At 49.3% G+C, this 25022-nt stretch overlaps 1 protein-coding gene and 1 long non-coding RNA gene across 7 annotated transcripts in view; one reads left to right on the forward strand and one right to left on the reverse strand.

The window, feature by feature from the left end:
• The window catches only part of Sipa1l2 (signal-induced proliferation-associated 1 like 2), a 151796-nt gene that overhangs the window by 102505 nt on the left and 24269 nt on the right, over positions 1 to 25022 (reverse strand). The window lies entirely within an intron of this gene.
• On the forward strand, positions 1760 to 15254 carry 4930566D17Rik. 3 transcript variants are annotated; one of them, XR_003947610.1, is made up of 4 exons: positions 1760 to 2740; positions 2946 to 3024; positions 6214 to 6381; positions 14959 to 15254. It is a non-coding gene; the product is annotated as an RIKEN cDNA 4930566D17 gene (long non-coding RNA). The 3 variants fall into 3 exon arrangements; XR_003947612.1 differs by lacking the exon at positions 2946 to 3024; XR_003947611.1 differs by lacking the exon at positions 14959 to 15254 and having other exon boundaries at positions 1760 to 2414; positions 2655 to 2740; positions 2946 to 6781.

Here is a 25022-nt window from a genome sequence, read left to right on the forward strand (position 1 = left end):
CCCTGCCCCCTACCCTGAACTCTCCAGCCTAGGGAGCTGGGCTGCTTTCCCTACATAATCCAATCATTTTGGTTACCTGCCCTCTTTGTTCCTTTCGGCCTCCAGGCTGTTGTACCTGGTTCCCTCTCCCTACAGAGCTCAAGGTCATGTCTACCCTTGACTCTCCCATATATCTGTAATAGACTTTCTCCTCCATCATACCTAGGAGTAATCATGTACCTTTGCTCGCTCGCTCTTTCTTCCTTCCTTCCTTCCTTCCTTTCTTTCTTTCTTTCTTTCTTTCTTTCTTTCTTTCTCTCTCTTTCTTTTTCTTCCTTTCTTTCTTTCTTCCTTCCTTCCTTTCTCTCTCTCTCTCTCTCTCTCTCTCTCTCTCTTTCTCTTTCACTCATTCATTTAGAACCTGGACCCTTATCACTGACCCATTTCTCCAGCCTTAATAAATACTCTTAAAACGCCTGAGTTCTAATTCTACCACAGGAAACAGCAACACGAATCAACCACATCCCCCAGCAGCCTTTATGATCACAGTCACTTCTCAGTGTTGTGGAGGCAACACCAAGACCAGAAGGAGAAGGGTGTTTCAGATTACCCTGTTAAATCACAACTGCATCTGGTGACAGTTCCGATACTGTTTACAAACTCACACCTACCTACGGTAAAAGGAAAGGGAAGGAAAGAAGGGAGTGGCAGAGTCCACAGGCCACCCTGCTTCCCTGGACGAGGAACCTGGTGCTCAGGGAAGCACTTCCTTCTTGGTTCTTGGCCCAGGCTGCAGTTCTGCTGGAAGAGTGCTTGCCTAGCACGGATAAAGCCCGGGTTCTGTTCTGAACCTCGGGAAGCAGTGCACCTGGAATTCAGCACTCAAGGGGTGGAGACAGGAGGTGGGGGCGGTGGAAGACTATGAATGAATATGAATTGAAGTCAGACTGCTCCTCAGATCACAAGCTTCTCCATCCACAACTTATATTTCAGAGCAGTAGCTATAAGAACTGCAAACTAAAGCTTCCTAAAATCCACACTCCTGTATGATAGCGCAAGGAGCCAAGATGCAGCAAGGAGGGAATACTGACCAGAAGGAACCCAGGAGCACGAGCAGGCTTCCAGCAAGATGAGGCAGCCCGCAGTAAGGAGGATCCCCACCGACCTGCTCAGAAGCGGCCGTGCTGACGCGGTACCTTCATGAACCACTCCACTACGACATGAAGACAAGCTTATCACTTATGCAGAAGGCTGTCACTGGCCTCTGCTTTAGAAAACCGACCTTCCTCAGTCTGCCTCCATCTTTAGGAAGCGCAAAGCAGCTGATGAGAAGTCACTGAAGCCCCTCGGAGCAGCTGGGTTTCTCCTTCAATGAGCAATCGTTCTTGTTCTGAGGCTCAGAATCAGAGGCACAGGCAGCAGGTCCCTCAGCCTTGCCATGGGATCCAGGATTTGCATCCAAAGAACTTACAGTGGCTCTAGAGCAGTGGTTCTCAACCTTCCTAATGCTGCCACCTATGATACAGTCCCTCCTATTGTGGTGACCATAAAAATTATTTTTATTGCTACTTCATAATTCATGAAAATTTGCTACTGTTATGAATTGTAATGCAAATATCTGTGTTTTTCCCGGTCTTAGGCGACCCCAGACGGGACGTGACCCACAGGTTGAAAAAACACTGCTCTAGCAGTGTCTAGCCACTCTGACAACAGCTCTCGTTCCAACTGACCCAAGTGTCCTTTGATGGGTGAATAAACAGTGTGACCCATTCACACAATGGAATGTTATTCAGCCTTAAGGAGGAAGGGAATTCTGACGTCTGATGCATTATGACTGAAGCTCCAGGGCCACTAAGTGAGATACATGAGTCACAAAGGGACAAAGGCTGAGACAGACCATTTCTCTTCCATGGGGTTCCAGGAATAGTGAAGACTCAAAGCAGAAGCAGAATAGATAGGTTCAGAGGGAGGAAGATAAGGAGGTTGCTTTAGCAGGTTCAGAATTCTAGTCTTATGGAAAACCACAGACAGACAGACAGACAGAACGGCTACATAAATATATGAATTTACTTGATAATGCCTAACGGCTTATGTTACAATATAATGACCCCCAACACCAGAATATTTGTGAAAGATTTCCTATCCAAGTGTTCCCTGGCCTGTCTGTCCACCTATCACAGCCACCAGTTCCCACAGGCAGCCCCTAGCTTCTAGCCATTGTAGTAGGACAAGAGCACACTGCGTTGTGATGTTCTCTGCCACTGAGGCTGTGCAAGAGGACACATGGAGCCGTCACCAGGGAGACCTATGCGGGAGACATGACTGCACTGCGAATAACAAGTATCTCTTGCGAACACAGTATGACCTTCCAGACCTTAAGAGAGAGGCATTTCTGAAGCATCGCTGTTTTCAGAGATCAATATTCCAATTTTCCTGTAAGGAGGGTTCTGTCCTCATGTGTCCTCGTGTGCATGTATTATGAGACCCCAACACAAACTCGAAAAGTCTGCTGCTAATAGTCAGCTTCACACGGCACTTCTGGGTTACTGTCTGTATTTTATGGTGAGGCCCCTACAAGATGAACATTATGAGAAAGCGCCTTTCCTTCCCCTGACATAGCAAGCATCCCATGAGAAGCAAAGCCCATTCTTTCAGCTGCTTTTGTTTATGGCCAGGAAAGGAAGCCACAGATTCTCTGAGTAGCATCAATGAGGACTCTGGAGCCTGGCCACACTTCCTCCTTCACAGGTGGCTTAATGAGGTAAGGGCTCTGTCTGGGCTGGGAAGTGGGGGAGGGGAGCACCTAAAACTGGGTCTTCCCCAGCAACTGTTATGTACTGGAATGCAAGGGAAGGGACAGGAAGATCCGCATTCCTAGGTCTGTGCTGGGGACACCTCACAAGATGCTCTGCACAGAAACAAGCCATGCAGACATGCCCCTCCCCACACCTTGTTCCTACCCGCAGGCTTCCTGAGGAAGTGCGGTTCTGAGGAAGTGCAGCCAGCACCAACACACAGTTATTCCTTGTAGCTCTCCCGCCAACGGTGAGAAGACAACCTGCTGGTATGCAGGGAAATCCAGCATCTAAGCAAGGCTATGGTTTGGTTTGGTTTGGTTTGGTTTTTTTCTTTAACAGTAAAATTCTTGGGGCTGTGTAGAGTGCTTGCCATGTAAGCTTGAGGTCCTGAGTTCGATCCCCAGAACTCAGGAAGAAAAGTCAAGCATGATGGTGTGCTCCTACAAACACAGTGCTGGGATTTAGAGACAAAGAGACAGGTACGGTCACTGGGGCACACTATCCAGACAGCCCAGCTGGATTGTTGGACCCCAGGCTAGTGGGAGACCTTGTTTCATAAAATGAAATGAACGGAACTTAAGAAAAGACACCAAAGGCTGACCTATGCTTCCATACATCTGCATGTTAAGAACATAGACATGTACATACACACAAAATGAAAACAAATAAAACCAAAGTTCCTTGTCAATATACTGAGGTCAGTCTAAGTCAAGCACGCCCTGTTCATTTCTGCGCAGACCTTAGAAGCTCTAGCAATCAGCAAAAGAGTCACATCTCTCCCCTCAGAATCCTGTACAGCTAGGATGGCCTCCACATTCCCTTCACCACTCTGAGATACGATGATGACGTGAACAATCAGCACTGGACACCAACACAGACTTAGCCCAGCTTGCCCAGTCAGCACTCGGTGTAGATCGCATGCACTAAGGACAGTGGGAACCAGGGGACTTTAGTACGTCAGATGGCATCAGTCTTCCTGGAAATGTGCTTTGGGCACTAACGTTCCTGACGATAGTATGTGTTTAGCATGCTGACCACTCAACTCACCCAGGCTAGTACAGACAGACAGACAGACAGACAGACAGACACACACACACACACACACACACACTGCACTGAGGCATATCACGATCTTGTGGAATTCCCAACATCAATGGCACTGAAATCTGGGTGGTTTAAGATGACTACTCTGCTTCCTTTCAAGTTACTCAGGAAAGGAAGAGAAACTGGACACAGAGACCCTTTGAAGCTATTTAATATCCAACAAATATTTATGTAGCAAATCTAGCACCAACACGCAGCCTTACATGTTGTCTACACCAGGATGAAACTCTTGGCACCAGAATCACTCTCTAACGCCTGGCCAGGCTTCCCACAGAATGAATCCCAGTGTCCTCAGATGGCACCAGAAGAGATTTCTGGTGAGTTCCTCCTCATTGGAGAGGAGGAAGTCATACTTGACTTGGAAGAAGACACAGAGAAAAGGAAAGGCTTTGTAGGGCAGGAGATACCAGAGAGGCCCCCATTCCTTCACCTAAAGACTGTTAGGAAACTACCAGTTACATGTACACTGACTTTACTATGCACCTAGTAAACTCAGTCAGACCTGCCCCTCTCGTCTCAGAGCAGAGCTAATAAGGACACACCTGGGACCAGGATTACCACTCAAGGCTAAAACATAAAGCATCTTACCTCACAGAGCACTCTGAGCTCCAAATCACCTCAGAGGACACCCTCGGACCTTCACCTTACAGAGAACTCTCTTAGTCTGACAGCACTTCATCTCCCAGGGCATTCTCTCAGCCTTTCAGTACTTGGCCATATAAAGCAGTCTCTCGGGCCTATACCTTCCCTCACAGGGCCCTCTCAGGTCTGTGTAGCATCCTCCATGGCTTTAAAGACCTTCACTCTCCACTTCTCTGGCATGTCCCAGAATACAGTTAAAGAGCTTCCTAATGCCTTCTTCCCCTCTGCTCTCCAAGGATGCTGTACTTTCTGCTCTGACATTTTCAGTTTCTTACATGACTTCCTTTAACGCCCGTGCCACTCAACTGTGAGTTTTTAAATAGGTAGTAGCCTGAGGTGTAATTGGCAGGAATCAAAAAATAGTTGTAAAGTGAATTAACAAAAGCAGGCAAGTTTCTTAGACTCAAAACCACTGTCTGCTGCCATGGTCTTTTATCCTGTCCCCAACTTTATGATATTAACTCTTTTTGGTAATTAGCAGTAAATTATTATCACAGGCATATGTGGAATAGGAAATTCTCTGCCTCTTTCAGCATTTACCATACACAAAATGAATAAGGAAAACTTCAGAACCAATACATTCCTGCTACACTAATGTTAAATACATTCCTGCTACACTAATGTTAAATACATTCCTGCTACACTAATGTTAAATACATTCCCGATGCACTAATGCTAAAAAGCTCTTCCTGTAATGAACACAAAAGGCAAACAGCCTTCTAACCCTCTGTCCAGCCAGCTACCAATCCTGCCACTCTGGTTCTCATGCCCAGACAGTGGCTTGGGCACAGGGTGGAGTAGGAACCTGGAGAACCATGGGATGTAGGCTCACTCACAGGATGCTCTGTGTCAAGAGGTAAGGCACACCACACAGACATACCTACCCGGGAACAGCAAAGGCCCTGGACCTGACACGCACAGCTGACCTAGGCTTCCACAATCATCTGCTAGTTTGCACCAGCACCTGCTTATAGACAAGCTAAACATTAGAAACGAGAAGATATCATTTATATTCATTATCTAAAGAGCTGAGCTCTGATCCAACTCTGGACCACACAGCACAGTGGGAGCCGTGCTGTGCTGTGCTGTGTGCAGCGGCTGATTTGAGCTCCAACTGAACAATGTCTTGAACGTGTTCAGCCCGGGTGCCCAGAGTGTGAACCTTCAGTGGTGCTCATTAAATCAAGGAGAATGAATCAGACTCGTGAAATCCAAGTGTATTTTCTATTTCAAGGATGCAGATTAAGAGCAACCATAACAAACTAAGAAAAGACCAACTTAAACAATTGCCTGTGGGTGTCTTTAACAGGCGCACCGCTGAGGCTGATCTTTTCCCCAATTCTGCTGCCCCTGTGTCTATACACTCAGTGGGGCAGAGCTCACAGCCACATGGACGTCTTGATACACATCTGCTTACCATTCCCTCTAAACACAAATGAGAATCCATGAGCTCCCCATGAGCTCCATCAACAAAAGAAAGGTACAAAAAAAGAAAATAAACTCGTGTGGCTGTGTCCCCCACGGGCTAAGCCACTCTTGAAGAGAATCAGTGAATGTATCCATTTGAAATTATGTAGTTGTCTTTTCCTGGGGGGAGGGGAAGATTTTGGCTGAGGAATACTGAGTACTTCCTCACAGAGCAGGGTTCCTAAGTTCAAACTGCTCACATTTTAACCCTGTGCACACCTAGGGTGTAGGTCATCACATACATTCCCAGCGTCTGCAACCAATTACGTGAGAGAAAAGTTCCAAGAAAGCTCTGGCGATGGAATGCAAGAGAATCAGCTTTTACACCATTTGGTAGCTCACTGCGTCCAGAAATATCAGAATTTAATGCCTATTTCTCTGTGACGGACAGGTGAGTGTATTCTATTGCTCTGGTAAAGGTAACGGCGAAGAGCCATTTCCCCCTCTGGATCCTATGTTCTCTTCCACTCCTGACTTCCCACTCCAGAAAGGCCTGGCAAAGCTCTGAGCGCCCACCAAACAGCAAACTGCAGCACTGCAACAGTAGAGAGTTGAGTAGAGAGGAAGAGTGAGCCTGGGCCACTCATCTCCCGAGGAGGCTCTCAGCCTTAACAACCCACCAAGGGAGAGGGGGAGGAGCAGGCTCAGCGCACTGGTGGGGAGCATGCTAATCAAAGGGCTCCAGGCAACACGGAAAACAAGGAGGCAGGTTTGTAATAATGCGGCTACCGACTTGCAAACACCCTATAAACGCCTACAGAACTGAATTAAATCTCTCACAGCTTGAATTAGGAAACTGTGTGATGAGAAAGACTGGAAAAGGTGGTGCCTCTAACTGCAAAAATAATAACTATACTCAGCCAACCAGGTAGGACAACCGAGTGGGAATATTTCAAAACATGAGGCCAACACCAAAAGTTAAGGATGGCTCGATGTGGATTCAGGAGCCAGCCCAGGAAGATTCCATAGGAAAAGCAAGTGAGGCTCACTGTGTCTAGAGCTGCTGCTGCCAGAATGCTGTGTAGAATGTGCAGCCAGGGGAATCTACCTCCAACCACAGTCACCCTCATGTCCTCTCACTAGGAACCTGGGACCTTGGGACACCATTAGGAAGACAGTATGACATCACTAGGTCCCAGTTCTCCACACCTACAGACTGCACAGACTCCTGTGGGAGCAGCAGGACCCTCACACCAGGCTGCATGGCTTCTCCAGCTCCAAGCTACTGGAAGAGACCCTTCTTGCAGTCACACAAATTCAGCAACACTTAGAGGAGAATGCAGCAGGGCAAAATGTCAACTCACAGGGAACATGCTATCCCAAAGACTTCCAGACAGGCACAAACCAAAGCACAAGGTGATGGCTTTGACCCACAAAAGAGTAAATTGAACACTGCTATCACCAGGATAGATTCTGTCAAAGGCAGGAGAACCGGGGAAACTCTTACTAAGAAATCCTTCTAGGCAAAGCCTCACACAAGTGGAGTTCCCTGCTCTGTGCACACAATTCGGACACCCACAGAGCATGTCACAGGGCAGAAACACTGCGGAACTGAGAGTGAGCTCAGCTGGCACCAACAGGAAGTCCCTTATGCTTCCTGCAGTCCAGTCAGAATCCTATGGTCAGTTTTTCTAACTGTGCCTAGTACTTCAGGAGAGCACCACACAGCTGCCTGGAGGTTGAGGGGCCATGGACAAGTAGAACTGGGTACAGAGTGAAAGAGAGTCAGGAAGGTGGGGGGCTGGGCAGGCACAGCTCACAGCACTGATGCTTTACTGCATAACAGAGTCTACCCTGGACTCAGGTTTATGCACTAACACATTTTTTGTTGTTGTTGTTTTTACACTCTCTATCTGGATCTAAGTCCTTCAAATTGTTCAGACTATCAAAGCTATTCAGTGGATCATGTGCTGGGCACTTAGTCGCTGTCCAGAGCACAGGGCTGCGGGAGTCAGTGCCATGCCTTAGCAGTTCACACGCTCCTGCTGCTATAACAAAAGGCCACAGACCATGTCATTAAGTTTACATGCCTCTGCATCTGCAAAGTCCAGGATCAAGTGACCATGTCTGGGGAGGGCCTCCGTGCTGTCACCCAGCCATGGAGATCACTCAGTCCCCAAAAGAAAGCATCTGCTCAGTAGCCACCCTGGCAGGTCCCACCGCTCCGTATGGTTGCGAGGTGACTAAATGTCTATAATGAGGACTCTCGCCCACAAAGGGACACCAGAGTTCTAGTCTATTTCTATAATATTCAACTGACACATAATCAAATCTTGATCTTTTCACTTACCACACCTCCTATGTGCTTTTGTATGTGTGTGCAGGCTAGTATGCGTGTGTGTGTGTGTGTGTGTGTGTGTGTGTGTGTGTGTGTGTGCACAGTCAGCTGTGCGCGCGCGCAGTCAGCAGCCTCAGAGACCTTCTGCCCTGTGCTTCTAGGGTGCTGGGATTACAGGCACCACTGCCCCAGCTAGAGCTCCAATTCAAGTCCTCAAGTGTCTCCAGTAGATTTTGCCAACTGAGTCAGGCTCTCTAGCTGCTCTGCATCTTAGGTAGCAGCCCCCAAACCACGTGCTATAGACCATGCCGGGCTCTGTCTCGGGCTCCTAATGGATATGCAAATCTAACGATTTTCACACTAATTCCAAGACAGGACCTTCTCACTGTGTCAGCAGTAGACAAGCCTCTGCGCACAGGGCAAAGTCACATGACATAACAGGACAAACTCCTCGGTCACCATCTGGGCCACATAACAAGACTGTCTCTAGATAGAAAAATAGGTTTGGTTCCTAGCATTTACATGGAAAGCTCAAAATATCTGTAACTCTAGTTCCAGAGGATCTGATGCTCTTTTGGCTTCCACAGGCACTGCACATATGTGAATATACACATATACAAATGCAGACAAACACTTATACACATAAAATAACATTTAACATCTAGAACAGAACTCCTAAGTTTAAGACTCAGAGATCACTGCAGAAGAGGGGAGAGAGCAATTCTAAATGCCAGAGGAATGGAGAGTTGGCTGTGACATGGTGTTTCCTAGAAATGTCAGAAACTACCCACCAACATGTCAGTGGAAACAGACCTGAACAAGGAAGGCATCAATAGACATGCTAATGTGGACAAGGGAAAGCTCAAGAGGTCTCACCCTAGACAAAGAACTGCAGGCAACTAAGGAAGCTAACAGTGGGAGAGACAGTCTTCCCTAGCCAGGAGCACATAAGCAGGGTGAGTGGTTCTCCAACACCAAACGGCCAGCTCTGAGAATACATACACACAACACTGTACAGACTGAGCAAGCACCATTCTATATTTAAGAACACACACACACAAGAGAGAGAGAGAGAGAGAGAGAGAGAGAGAATATGAGACCATGAATTTGAAAGCAAGCCAGAGGGGGTGAAGCACAGGAGGGTTTGGAGGGAAGAAAAGGAGTAATGATATATTATAATCTCAAAATTTTAAATATTTAAAAAACTTACACTATCTACAAATTGATTAGACTATCTCCTTCAATATTGTTCAGGGACAAGTAAAAATAAGTGGTCCTATAAAGTCTTGACCCTTGAGCTCCACAGCACCTGTGGTCTATCCCTCGAGGGATCACACCTAGGGACAGACCTAGGAATCAGAGAGCTACTTTGTCCCAGGACACACCTGCCACATGAGAGTAAACTGTGGAGCACTTACCCAAAGAGGCCGCTCAGAGAGGGCTTAAAGAGAAGGAATGAAGCGCCTGTTTTAAAGGAAAACAGAACTGCCCTGCTTCTTACACAGAACACAGGCCTTCAGACAGGTGACACCATCGGCCCCGCCCTTGGCTGGTACCTGACATCTCACGGTGCCTTGCCTGGGCTCTGCAGAGCTTTTGATGGGATGAGTGCTGAGTGAGTCGCAGCCTCTCCTCGTGTGTGAACTTGTTTATTATTTCCAATATGATGACTACTGACAGATCTCACATAAACAAAACAAACATCTCTGAGGTCCTCAATGATTTGTAAGGATGGAAAAAACCTACAAACAACAAGAACCTACAATTAAACTGGCCCAGAGTCAGTATCCTCAAACATCATTAAGGCAGCAGCTCCCTTGAGGAAACACACAGGGGCGATGAATGGGAAAGAATTTGCTCTGTGAAGAAAGGAAGTGAGCTAACATTTTCGAATTGTCTGACAGACAATGCAAAGGTGGTCCCATTTTAATTCACCAAGTCAGATACCTATTCACTGAGGCTTCTTTCAGGGTCAAACGCTTAAGAGGTTTGAACATTTGGGTCTCTGAGTCTCCGACTGACTAGCAGCCCAGGCACTACAGAGGCATGCAGTATGTAAATTCATCCAATTAGCTCCCTGCCCCTGGTGCTGTCTCCCAAGTTCACTAGCATCTCACTGCACCGTCTCTGTCACCACTGACTGAGAGACTTCTCACTCAATTATTGATTTTCCTGCCAATTAATTACCATAGCGGGAGTCACTCGGGCTTAGCTTCGCAGGGATTTTCTCCTCAGTCTCCTTTCTGGAGTCGGGGGAGGGAGGAGGGATCAAAATAATTGAAACCCTGAGGATGAGACAAGTTCTAAAAAACATCTTCTGCATAACTTGCAAACAGTTCAGTTGTCACCAGACACTTGAGTGGGCACAGACTTGTTTCCTACTTGGTCCCAGGCTTGGATGTTTTCCAGGGAGAAATTTGCTCAATCCTGCCAACAACTTTACTACACGAATCCCAGGAGAAATGAGGTTTTTCTGCGTCCAAGGGAGGGATGCTGAGTGACTGTGTCTGGTTCATAAAAGTGAGATGCGTGAGGTACACGCATGAGAAAAAGAAACAATTTCTCACTATCACCTCCAAAGGAAAGGCGGATTTACTTCCTGAAGTACTGACTGCTCGGCCAACGGTGCTTCCTGATGCGAGACTTATGGGGTGACAGGGATGCCACACACAGAGATGCAGCATGTCTCCGGCAAAGGCTTCCTCCACAGGGTCTCCTGAGTCCATGGGGGTATGTGTGTGATCCACACACCCAGTACTTCCCACTCTCCCACCCTATGCCTCACCAGGGAACTGAGACCCCAGGACACACAATGTGACAGGCCACCCCATCTCCTGATGTGGCTTTACTGTGAAATGCCCCCCACAGGCTCAGGAACATCAGGCCTCCAGCTGATGGCTTTGTTTTGGGAGGTTAGGAACCTTTAGGAGGTGGGGCTTCATAGGAGGAAGCAGGTTTCTAGCCTTGAGGTTTATAGCCCAACCCTCTTCCTGTCTGGTCTTTACTTCCTGGTCCACTGAGATGAAAGCAAGCAGCTAGGTGCTCTTGCTGCATGCCTTGCCCCCGTGACAGACCAGATCTTTCCAGTGTGGAAGCAAAAGTCCTTCCTCCATTAAGTTGCTTCTGTCCACAACCACAGCAACAAGAATAGTAATGAATCCCTCTGCCAAGTCTACCCTCACTCCAGGGTTTTACCACTGCCTGCTTCTGCGGCCTGTCTCAGGAATGCCCACAAGAACTAAGCTTCAACAACTGACAGCAAGATACATCAAGGGGAAATTTATATTTGCACACAGCCTGAGTTTGAGACAGTAAACAAGTTACCAAAGCTCAATACAACTAAAGGAGAAAGAAACTTAGTTCACTGAGAACAAGGCAACAGCAAGGCTGACAGAGGAGGAGAGCAAGCCTGTGCTCAGACGCTCTTCTGGAAGGGGGAGGGAGCACACAGAAAAGACAGTGGACTCGACAGCCACGTGAATCAAACGCCAGCATCTCCTCCAGAAGCTGAGCTTGGCCAGGAGCTGTGCACAGCCAGAAGCTGTAGTCAGGAGCTGTGCACAGCCAGAGGCCAGCCTGTAGAAGCAGCTACTCACCAACAGCCGCTCCTCCCTAGGCCTGGCTGCTCCACAAGAAAGCTGGAATGAGACCCTGTACTTCCTGAACACCAGAGAGAGACACGATGTCCAGTGTGGTGCACATGCACCAGGTCAGTAGCCAGGGGCAACCGAGATCTACCAGGTGCGCATGCAGGCAAACAGGCCAGGCTTCCAGGCTGTCTCCATGCAATGTACAACATAGAAAAGGCAATGAACCTCGGCCCCTCTGGAGGTCTAGCAGAGAAAAAAAGCCCAGTAACTCAGTGTATGTGGGGTGGGAGTGGTGCTCTTGGTCCTGGACTACAGACAACAGAGGGTGAACTGCAGAGGCCCCTGCCTTCTGTGGGCCCTGCCTTCAGATGCTGGTCTAAAGGATGGGTAACCAGGGGCATCTGAATGGGAAGATGTGGTAATGAAAAGTTAGCAGCTGCCTGCCTGGAGCTCAAGTATTTTGGACGCTCCCGTTTCCCAGACTAAACCAGAAAATTATCCAGCTATTTGCACTGCAGAGCAGAGGTGCCCAATGGTGGTAGTAAAGTTTTCCACTAGAGCAGGTCAGAGATGGAGCCACCCCCGTGGGAGTTGCACTGACCAGGCAGCCCAAGGCTGTTGTAACTGCACAGCGGATGTGAGCTGTGCCAGCTCTGACCCCATCTGCCTGATAGGCTTTGGAATCCCCAGGGAACTGCCTCTGCAGCCTAGGATGCAGTTGGTTGGGTCCACGTGCCATCCACGGGCAGAGCTGTGCTTGGACTCTAACCCGTGTCTGGTGGGAACCCGCGTTGCTTCTACAGTACTTTTGTCTTGTAAGCCCTTTCTCTGGCTAGCTACCAACAGCGAGGGCTTTCTCTTAGTGCTCTCTCTCTCTCTCTCTCTCTCTCTCTCTCTCTCTCTCTTCTCTGTGAGAACCAAGTAGAACAAGTACACTTTTCATGTCCCAAGTGTGTGTGTGTGTGTGTGTGTGTGTGTGCATGTACACACTCATATGAAGACCAGGGATCACCATAGGGTGTTGTTCCCCATTGACCTTGCTTTCTGAGACAGTCTATCAACGGACCTGGAGTTCAGGGTTAGGCTAAGGACTCTGCCTGTCTCTGCTTCCCAGGACTGTGGCTTTTTTTATCTGGGTCCTGGGGTCAGTCAGGCCTCATACTTCCACAGCAAGCATTTGCAGACTAACCTGTCTTCCTAACCCTTTCCCATTCTCACTTTTAATTTCCTAAAATATGTTCAGACACTCACGAAGAAATGCAACACAGTTGAAATGGCAAGACTCTTGGCCTCTAAGGCCACCTGTCATGGAAGGCCACTCCCATAGACTCTGCGCCTGGGACTGAGTCCTGTGTCCTCTCCCTCCATCACTGCTGAAAGACTATTCCCATAAACTGGCTACTGGGAGCAAACCACCAGGGAGGAGGAGGGAGGGAAAATTATCGGTTCTCACACACGCACACAGCCTGACTGGAGGCTGTCTGGTAGGGGGAGGAATATTTAGCAGACATTCGCAGACGCTTACTGCCAGAATTAAAAACGGGAAGCCAGGCAGACAGAAGTCACTGAGGAATGAGCAGCCAAGACACGTTTGTTCTGCACTCTCTCCTGGAGCAGTGAGTGGCAGCCATGTCTCCAGAGGTGAACATTTCTAAACTGGTGTAGTGGAGCAGGGCCACCTGCTGCTGGCTTCTCAAAGGTTCTTATTTGGGGAGAAGACTTACATCATCTAAAACATTTACCTCTTCAAAAACAACAACAAGAAACACACACAAAAAAGTATTTTATTATACATGAGTCTACTGGCTTCAAATGGAAATAGTTTTGGTTCGTATGTAAAAATAAAACAAAAGGTGATTCCTTAGGCATTCGACAGATTCCCGGACTTCAGACACCAGAGGATAAGAAAAACTCTCTTGTGTGTGTGTGTGTGTGTGTGTGTGTGTGTGTATAAAACGTTGGGACAGGGAGATAGCTCTGTGAGTAAGGTGAATACTGAACAGCCTTGAGGACTTAAGTTTGGATTCTTAGCACCCAAGTGTGGTGGCATGTGCCCGTGACCCCAGGCTGGGGTTGGGGTCCTTGGCCAACCCGTCTAGCTGACAGAGCAAGCAAACACCAGACAAACTAGAGATCTTATCTCAAAAGGCAGAGCTAAAAGCCAAAAAGCCATAGACGACAGTTAAGACTGACCTCTGGCCTCCATGGAGACTCCCACACAAACACCATCCATGAACACAGAGTGTGCACGTGCGTGCGTGCGTGCGTGTACACACACACACACACACACACACACACACACACAGAGAGAAAGCTGATTATCACAAAGTTAAGTAGGAAGTCTTCTAGAAGATTTCCTGTAGAAGACTCGATTATCAGATGAAAATTCCAGTTCTGGACATAGGATACCGCTATGTAAGTCATTGGTTGTGGAGGTACCAAAGGTTCCCAAAACAATACATGCCACTGCTGTTGTTCTTGGTCACCCACTAGAACTAGACAATAAGACCTAGTGCTAAAGAGACAACTTACTTTGGTCGCAGGATATAGAAAACTCAAGCTAAAACTGATCTGAAAATTTCTTCCTACTACATGCTAGCTTTCACAGTACTGGAAAATGCTGCCCAGGCCACTGGGGGAGAAAATATATCTGATCTTACTCAGCACTGGACCCTGCATTCTACCATACTACTATAATGCTAATACCTGCCATGCAAGATGTGCCCATTGTTATGACAGTGACACAAAGGTCCTGGGGATAACCAACTGCTTTTGGACTGGATTTGAGGCCTGCCCCACAGGAGAGAACTCATGCCTTATACTGCAAACCTGGTCAAAAGCATGGCTCAGGAGGTCATGGGCCCTAGAGGGGAACCTGTTATAGTCAACTTGGCATAAGACAGATCATCAGACTGCCTTTGAAACACTTATGTTTATACCCATGGATTAGTCTTCCATTAACCTTGACCAGAGAAGTCTCTCTCTGCAATAGGCAGAGATCACTTAATGCCATGGGTCATAACTGGCCAAAGTGCTGAGAATAACGCCTACTGAGTGAGCCCTAAATAGGATATTTATCTCAACATTCATCCTACCCAAGGACCAGGAACACCATGGGAGACAGGAGTAGAAACAGATCTAAGAACCAGAGGACCGGAGGAGTCTATGATATACTATCTTCTGGACCAGGAGTGTGACTGCGAGTACAGACGGACTGCAGCTGTGTCACCTGTGCAAGGCCCAGTCAAAAGCATCAGTCAACATCCCAGCAAGCACTAATTAAACTTATTAAGCTCAGAAGGTTATTTTTAAATGGTACGGGGGAGCACAGGTGGATATGCCCCAGCGGTTTATAATATGTATTGCTCTCGCAGAAGATCAATGGTTCCCAGCATCCACCCCTGGGCAGCTCACAAGCATCTGTAAGCACAGCTCCAGGAGGGTCAGGGATCTTTCCTCTGGCCTCTGCAGATCTGTCCACTCACGTGTTCACACTCACACATGGACACAAACATATGACTAGAAATAAAATATATCTTAAATTAATGACTTAAAACATTTAAAGAACATGAAGGGGAGGGGGGAGTGACATGTTGGGAGTGCCTGAGGAGTGGAGGGGGAACTGAGGATAAAGGTGATCGATCAAGGCACATTGTTTACATGCATGATACTGCTAAAGAATAAACAAAAGATAATGTTTTTATAAAGGCAATCCAGAACCATTCCAAACTTTCCTTAGAGAACTTTAGAAAACTAAAAAGATCAACTAATATAAAATAAAACTATGCACTAGTATTTCAAGATTCAGTTTTATCGGGAAGGGAAGAGAATGGAAGGAAGGGGGAGGGAGGGGAGGGGAGGGAAGGGGAGTTTTTAATCATGTTTGTTTCTGGAGTATAAGGAGAAAATGGAAACAAATTAGTCAGGGCCAGTGGGAATAAGGAAATCTGGTTCCTTGGGATTTAGCTTCTAAGTTTGGGAACCTCTGTGTTAACCGTGTTGGCCCACTGCACAGGCCCAGGTAACTGCAGATCGCTGCCTGGATTGGCTGTGCTCAGGAAGTGAGCAGCAGTCTGCCTTATTCAACTCATCTGTTCAGAACCATGGTGGCACGCGCACACTGCACCAAAGCAGCAGTAAGAAAGCCAGGGCTCTATTCTCTCCAGCAGTCCTTTGCCTCTGAGCTGTCTTCATAATGTAAACTGAGGCCTTGGGTCCCACATTGCTGAGTCCCTGGCCTGGGACAGAGGCTGGGGAATAGTCAGGCAGCTCATACAGGTTATGCTTCTGAACTCCAGCCACAGCAGCCCTGCTCCAGGGGGGCTGGGAGGCAGGACTGACCCTAGGCAGCTCCTGTTGACTGCATCTAGGACTGCTTTTTATTAAAAAGGGAAGCTCCACTGCGTGAGAAACCCAAAACCCAGCTTAGAGTTCCTGTCCCCAGGGTTCTCGTCATAAAATGATTTATTATGGTTTCGTTAAAGTGATTAGAACCTGTCCAAACTGTAAAACGTTGCTAGGCATCTCCAAAGTCAGCAGAGTGGCAAGAACTGCCTAACAAGTTGTCAAAATCCAAGAGGCAAAAATCTCGGCAGTGCACAGGACAGGTGCAGATGTCCCATGGACGAGCCAGGGCTGGGTCTACAGAGTGGGCGTGGGGTCTGCAGCACCTGCCCCGTGCACACATGCACAGACAGCAAGCATGACACTCAGGTCCTGGGCCACCTCCTCAACACAAAGCTATGCCAACAACTCCCCAACCCAGGCATTCAGGACCCAGGACCTCCATCAACCTGTGTGGCAGGCAGTGAGACACAAACTGGAGAGAGATGGGCCATGGCGAGGCAATAAGGTGGTAAATCTGCAAGGTGGCCAGCTTCTTCCTCACCCTCTTGCCACCTTCTAGGCCTTGTAGACTTTTGTCTCTCAGCATCTGACCCCCTGCCGATGGATGGGCTCAGCTAGTTCAGGGCTTACCCAGGACTTGCCACACAGTTCTGGCATAGTCGGTCATCCTAGCTTCCCCTAAACTGACCAACCCTGAGTTAGGAGGAAAATTAAAAAACAAAAAAAACCAAAACACCGAGTTTCATCCTCAAGCCTTTGAGCCCCCAAGAAGAGACTTGACGTTGTTTGCTGCTGCTGCAGCTGGTGGTGCTGCAGCTGGTGGTGGTGGTGCTGCTGTTGGTGGTGCTGCAGCTGGTGGTGGTGCTGCTGGTGGTGGTGCTGGTGGTGCTGGTGCTGGTGGTGCTGGTGCTGGTGGTGCTGGTGCTGGTGGTGGTGGTGGTGCTGCAGCTGGTGGTGGTGGTGCTGCTGTTGGTGGTGCTGGTGCTGGTGGTGCTGGTGCTGGTGGTGGTGCTGCTGGTGGTGGTGCTGCAGCTGGTGGTGCTGCAGCTGGTGGTGCTGGTGCTGGTGGTGGTGCTGCTGGTGGTGCTGGTGGTGGTGGTGCTGCTGGTGGTGCTGGTGGTGGTGGTGCTGCTGTTGGTGGTGCTGCTGCTGGTGGTGCTGGTGCTGGTGGTGCTGGTGCTGCTGTTGGTGGTGCTGCTGCTGGTGGTGCTGGTGGTGCTGCTGCTGGTGGTGCTGGTGGTGCTGCTGCTGGTGGTGCTGGTGGTGCTGCTGCTGGTGGTGCTGGTGCTGCTGTTGGTAGTGGTGGTGCTGCTGGTGGTGCTGGTGGTGCTGGTGCTGCTGTTGGTGGTGGTGCTGCTGCTGGTGCTGCTGTTGGTAGTGGTGGTGCTGGTGGTGCTGGTGCTGGTGGTGGCAGCAGCGGCAGTGGGGGTGTGGTGGTGGTGGTTCGATTTGGTGTGGTTTCTGAGTGCCAGCCTCTGCTTTGCAGAGGGTCTTCTCTGTGTGTTCGCTGTGTTTCCTTCCCCCATAAATCTTTCACTGGTGACTGTTTGCAGCGCTTGAGACTCTGCGGCTCCCTGTTGGGTTTCAGGTCCCTCCTGCCTTTTAATTCTTTAACTGGCAGAGAAAATGAATCCATCTGACCCTGGCCAGGCACACTAGCTCCCCTCCCCCTAACCTTCCTATGACCTCATCCTTGCCTTCTGCCAACTAAAATGGACTCGTGTAGGTGACTCTGACAGATGCCACATAGCTGACAGCATAGGGGCTGAGCCTCAGACCAGAATAAGAAGGAAAGGGGGTGACATGGAGAGAAGGTAAGGCCGCAAGAGGGGCTGAGTGGGGACACCATCTGATGAGAGGAGCTAACTTGGTAGAGGGAATCGTGGGAAGAAGCTGGAGAACGGCCTTGGACGGCACGGGCCAGAGCCAGGCTTGATGTGGCCTTCACCCTGCCTGTCTCACACTGCTCTGGTTTGAGGCTTTAGAGAAAAATCCCAGCACTCATCTTTCCACCAAAGCTTTCCCAGCCCTGAATAGCCCAAGATGCCTAAATTTAACACCAGCCATCTTGGAGCTCGTGAGAACCTCTCCTGAAATAATCTAACATCATGGAACCGTTTTAAACTCCTAGTCCCTGAGACGACTACACAGGGACCGTACAGAGAGTGCGAGTATTACAGGCAGTGACGGAGGGGCAGAGCAGGACACAGGGAGCAAACCCCAGACAGGAGTCCTGGCATGTCGCAGCACCTGTGGTACACCTCACAGGTGGCAGGATGACTGTGGGGACACAGTTCCCAAAAGGCAAATGGCAGTGCAACCTCTCAAATGCCCTATTCCAGAAGTTACAAAGGGCTCACTCAGATGAGCCTGTGGTAGGCACACCACTTCCCAGGTTCCACTCACTCCCAGTTCCCCAGGGCCCCTCACACTGTGCATGGTGGACTCTTCTGGGTAGACAGCATACAAGGCCCGGTGTCCAGTCTCTCAGGGACTACACCTTCCCGCACGGACACTTAACCCTACCTTAGCTGGCGTCCAGCACAGAGAGTTGGGCCAAAGACACCTCACTCTGACATAGTGGCTGGAGATTAAGCTGTGAAAGAGAACAACCATGCTGCGTGCCCTGCCTAAGTCTGGAGATGAAGCTAAGGGAGTGGCCTCTCGGTCTCCCTTCAGAAAGAGCAAGGGCAGGTGGAGGGCAGAAGCCGTCGCCCCTCCATGCCCCAGTGTTCTCTGCTGCCAGGCAGCTCCTGACTCCCTTCAGCTGTCACCTTCCTCAAACCCTGCTCACTCCATTCCTCCAGAGGCAGCCTGCCAGGGCAGGGCCCCTCTGCTCACAGCCTGCCTGAGCCTGAGCGTCAGCACTAACTTCTGGCAGGGAATCCCTCCAACTAGGGAATACCTGCAATCAATCTGTGAGGTGAATGGCGTCCCTTCCCACCCCACCCCCACCCTTAGAGCAAGATAGGGTTTCACACACACCTGAAGTTGAACTTTGTTCCTCAAAGTCTCAAAAGAGAAGTGTCAGCACTCCCTGGGAACAGATTAGGACGGGTGGAGTCCCGCAGAGCTGCCTCTGCCAATGCTCCAGGACTCAGGAAGCAGAGGTAGGAGGGTCACCTGAAGTTCCTGGCCAGCTACAGCTACAGTGAGACTCCTTCTCCAAAGCAAGAATATCCAAAACCACCATAAGACAAGTGTTGACGAAATAAAACAAATCACAAAGCTATGACACCCCCCGCCCCCCCCCCCCCCCGCCCCATGCCTGCCCCATGGCCGACGCTCTCCTGGGTTCCACTCTTGGGAACCAAGAGTGGGATTCTTGTCACCTCCCTGGCTGCTTCCTCAGTTCCTCCAGTCACCAGGGCACCCTGAGAGTTCCTTCTAGAAGGCTGGTCGGCCATAGACTTTGAATGAGGGGATAGCTGGACACAGAGGACAGAGTATAAAGCCAGGACAGCCCAGGCCAAGCAAGACCTGAGTGAGGCAGTGGTGGGTGAGGAGGCGGGGGAGTGTGGACCCTGAAATCCTGTGTGCTCTGACCTCACCCTCGAATCCTTCCTTTCCATAAACAGGATCTTCACACACACACACACACACACACACACACACACACACACACACCTCTGTGTAAGAGGATTCGTCAGCTGAGATGGCTCCAAGGATGAGCTCAGACATTGTGGGACAGGCCCAGTCACACCTAGGGAAGGACCCTGAATGAAATCGGCAGCACAGACCCAGGTAACACCAGGAAGGACCCTGACTGAAACCAGGAGTCAGCCTGTGTTACATGCAAGGACTACGTTCGTTCGTTCATTCATTCATTCATACGACTCTGGAACACTACAGAAAATAGGGTTGCACAGGCAGAGCCACCATGTCTCCTGAAACACTGCCGCTGGGCCAGACATGGCCACCTTGACTGAGCAACATGACCACCATGGCCACCTTGGAGCAGCAAAGCTGTGGAGACCCAGCTGCAAGAGACCCAGCTTGTTAACATCCCCCAGGGAATGGTGTGGAAGGCTGGTGGGATCACAAGACCTTATCTGGCCGTTCCCTTCCTGAGATTCTAATCTCCACCAAACCAGAGGCGAACAATCAACTGGGGTGGGACCTGCTAGGGTGAGGCTGCCAGAAGTGGCTAAAGGATTCCCTAAGGTGAACTTGGGTAAAATCTTTTCTTTGGTCAGTTGGGTCTATCTGGGATAGATAGGCATCTCTTTTTATCTCCGCAGGAGAAGTCACAAGACAACCAAATCATGTCAACAATGTATCCTAAAAACATCAACATTCTTCAGTGGAAGGGCAGGGTGAGTTCAACAAACTTGCAGTGCTTCTCAGAGCTTGCCCTGTGTTGAAGCAGCGGCTGTTCATTACCCACTGAGAGGCTTTCTAGGGAAGAAGAGATTTCAAGCAAGCAGCTGCTATTAGCAAGAAGTGTCTCCCACCTTTGAGAGGCTCCATGCCCAGGTTCTTCACTCTCTTGTGTAGTTAGAAGACCGCCAGACTCACCACGTCCTACCCAGCTCTAGGCCGAGACTACTGGGTGTAGGGCCTCATCCTGAGGCTGTCATCAGAACCAAGGGGGGAGGTGGGGCTCCAGCTTCCTCAGTCAAAAGCCAATGAGAGACAAGGAGCATGGCTCTGCCAACCAATCTCTATCTAAAGTTCCTATCAGAGTTAGGTCAGGGAAAGAGACTAACCTTACCAAGTACCCTAAACCCAACAGCTTTGTGTGGTGACCTAATAAATATTAAGCCTAGGAAGGCAACTAAAGTTAAAGGTGACAGCAGTACACACACACACACAACTGGTATACCTAAGCTTACACCAAATTCTGCTCATGGGAAAGCTGGTTACTGAACTGCTTCTAGAATGGCCACTCATTCATTCCCACAGTGTGCTGACCAGCAACTGAGCTGGCAAGCAGAGCTCTAGCCAGCATGGCTGATCCGATGGGTGCAAACAGAGAAGAGGTGTGACAAGAGCATGCAAGGCTGAGGGTACAGGACGGCCATATCCAGAACCCTCACAGGAAATCAGAGATGGCCAAGTAGAAATGGGGTAGGAAGGGCAAGTACCAGGATAGAGGCCACAGGAGAAGCAACCTGGGGGCAGGAAGGCGAGAAGTAAGGGAGAAGTAGCAGAGGGGCATGGGTCAGGGGCCACCAGTCTTGGTGATGACAAGAGAGAACTGATTTCAGCCTGAAGAGGTGACAAGACGATGTGGAAGTCATGGCAAGCTGGACACTGCTTTGCATGGTCCAGCAGGAGAGGCTAGTGTGGACTGTACAGGGAAAATGGAGCCTTGAACAAAGTCACACAGAATGCTAGCTAACACTATGCCTTGACCTCTGAAAGCATGGGCAACCTCTGTGCCCTCCATGAAACCTTGACCACAGGGTGTCCACAACAGATGGCTCACACTGTCGCTGTGTGTGGCACTCCTTTAAAGCACAGCTTGCAGCCATCTTGGAGACCCCTGGAGTCCTTTAAGGCATGCGTGCTGCATAATAAACACATAAGTGTGATATGAAATCTCAGTCTAGTCCAGTTGCTGTAACAACAACATGAGACAGCCCAGTTGCTGTAACAGTAGCATGAGATAGCCCGTGCTGGAGGCTGGAAGTCTAAGGACAAAGCCAGAGGCAGAGGGTGGGGGTACCCACTTTCTGGGTCATGAAAGATACATGCTGTTTCCAAGGCCTGAGGTAGAAGAGATCTCCTTCATAGGTTACTAATCCCATGCCCAGGACTCACCCCTCATGCCCCACCTTTGTCTAAGGAGCCACCTCCTAAAACCATCATCTCGGGGAGCTAGGAGTTTAACCTGTGAAGGGACAAGTAAACCAGGCAGAGCTGGCCCAGGCCACAGGACAACTCCACTGCAAGTCTGTCTGACCTAGAATTATCCTGAGCACTCCTAAGACCGTCTACAGAACCAGGCTACTGTCTGGCTAGAGACTAGCCACCCCCAAGAAAAGACCTTCCAACGCCATAAAGCGAAGCCTGTCTGTTTAAATTTAACTCTGTACTTGCTTTATTGTGCAATTTCCTTGATGACCCAAAATCCACCAGCTCTGATCACATTTCTTCCCTTAACAAAAAAAAAAAAAAAATTGATTCTGCTCAGAAACAGGACATTAGGAATGTGCTTTAAGCCCTGGGGTGCAGCAGAAGGGGGTTTCAGACTCAGATTATACACTGTGTAAATTAACAGCAGTGGCTGGGGGGGGGGGAGAGGAGCGGTGTCACACATTACAGCTGACAACTTGTTAGCAAGCTGACTGTTCCACTAGAATGGCTACAGTCTCACAGCAGATTCTGTAGCTGCACCCCCACTCCCACCCTGTCTCCGAGCCTGTGCTGTTATGGGCTCAGTCGGACCAACCACGGAGCATGATCCACTAGCACCTCCCGTACCTGCACCCCTATGCCCTGCACCTCCCTTACCTGCATCCCTATGCCCTATCAGGCTCACCACCCAGGCAGGAGACCCGAGGCTGCACGGTGCTGACAAGCCCCACCTGTAAGAACTGCGAGCGGAACATTTTTAGCATCTGGGGAAGTTGCACTATGTTCTGTATACCGTCCCAAGTATCTGAGGAAACCCACAGCCTGTGGCGTACAACTCCATGTGCTCATCAGGGGAAGCTGCCTGGTTGGTTCTGCACACAGGGCAGAGTTCCCCAGAACCTGGAGACCATCCTTGTACCCTGTCTCCCCACAGCACTGGCCAGAGCTGTGCCAAATACAGTTCTGCCAGCAGCAGGGCCTGGGTCTTCCACTACCAGGATTTCTGCCAGACATCACAAGCTGGAGGCCCACTGCTGGGCAATCCTGCCCTGTTCTGCAAAGGTGCATGCCCAAGAACATTCAACGAGCCACCAGCCAAGCACTTATCTTCCTATGCTAGATAAGAAACCCTTCCCCTGGAGCCCGCTTCAGACTTATCAGATGCTAAACTGCAGGGCAGTACCTCAGTGAGCAGAAAAACAAAAAACTGCTGGGTCTGCTCGCACATATGCAGAGCTCTCCAGACGCTGGGCACAAACCTGTGCCCTGGGAAGGAGAAGTAACACAGTCACATGGACAGCACGGACAGTTACCGTAAGGTAATCAGCAACAGTCGTCTCTTTGCATTCTTGTGCTATATTAAGCAGAATTTGAAAACAATTATAGGATCAACTTTTATAGTTACCTTCCCTAAGAGAGTAGGAAAGTAATATGCCTGGTTTTGTGGGGTTCTGTTTTGAGACAGGATCTCAAAATGTAGCCCTGGTCAGCTGCAATGTTCTATGCAGACCAGGCTAGCCTCAAATTCAGATACACATGCTTCCACCTCTCAAGTTAGAGGATTAAAGGTGTGCATTACCACGTCCTGTACCAAGCCTAATTTTTTTTAAATTTTATTTATTTATTTATTTATTTATTTATTTATTGTTTTTTCAAGGCACGGTTTCTCTGTATAGCCCTGGCTGTCCTGGAACTCACTTTGTAGACCAGGCTGGCCTCGAACTCAGAAATCCGCCTGCCTCTGCCTCCCGAGTGCTGGGATTAAAGGCGTGCGTCCACACCCACACCCTCTTTATAGGACTCCAGTGTCAATCAAAGTACAAGTACACCAAGGTCCACCCTGGGGCGCTAGTGAGTTTATGGATGACATATGGAACAGGGGGTGACCCCAAAGCAATCACAGCACAGGCGCAGGGTGGGAGGGTTGGAGATGGTAAGCTCAGAGACTAACACTCTAAAAACATTCACTTGGCTTGTTTCAGGTAGGAGGATCTCCTGAAGGCAAAATCACCACCCTACCCCCCACCTCCACCCCTGCACATACGTGCACAGTCTCACACGCACAGTCACACACACACACACACACACACACACACAGAGCGATAGAAGAGGGAGCTTCCAGTGCTCTGGGATTCAGGACCTATGATACTGGGGTGACCGACTGAAACAGCTGTCAGAAACTGACATTTGTATTTCTTGTCTATGACTACGTATTTGCATAATTTCATGAGAGATAATATCCTAAGTTAGAGAGCAGACATCTACAGCGTGGCCCTGACACCTCCGAGGGAGAAGGAGGACAGAGAAACCTGCCTTAGAACTAACTGTTCTCCCCACTGAGCCACCAACCTGAAGACACAAGGACCCAAGGTCCCTGACACTCATTGTGTGTGGAATTGACGAGCATCTAGACCCTCACTTCCATGCGAGACTTCTGAGGAACAGGTGGGCATCCTTTCCTTCCCATCAAAATCTCCCACAATGCACTGCAGCATGGCTACACACTTCCAGGACTTTACATAAAGACCCTTCAGAACCTTGACCACTACAAGCCTTTAATAATCAACCCGGCCTGAAGCCCACAGGCACCATTGCTGTAGGGGGCAGATGTATACCTGGCAAATGTGGCCTGGGTTAAATGCTCCAAGGGGGTCAGTGGCAAAGAGCCAAAGATGAAGTCCTTCTCTTTGCTGCTGCTCTTGTTTTGTTTTGTTTTGTTTTGGAGACAGGGTTTCTCTGTGTGACCCTAGCACTCATGGAACTCACTCTGTAGACCAGGGTGGCTTTGAACTCAGAGATTCATCTGCCTCTGCCTCCCATGTGTGGGGACTAAAGGCATGCACATCCACCAATGAACGATGAAGAGCTTTTCAATACACCTGGAATTTTCCCCAATACCAAAAAGTTTCACACCAGATCAGATGTGGCTTTGGTGACAGCTTCATGGCATTCACTTCATAATCAGGCAGTTCTCCCAAATGACACTGTGAAGGACAATCCCACCTGCATCAGTGC

The sequence above is a fragment of the Mus musculus genome, chromosome 8 (assembly GCF_000001635.26).
Source record: "Mus musculus strain C57BL/6J chromosome 8, GRCm38.p6 C57BL/6J".
Lineage (NCBI taxonomy): Eukaryota > Metazoa > Chordata > Mammalia > Rodentia > Muridae > Mus > Mus musculus.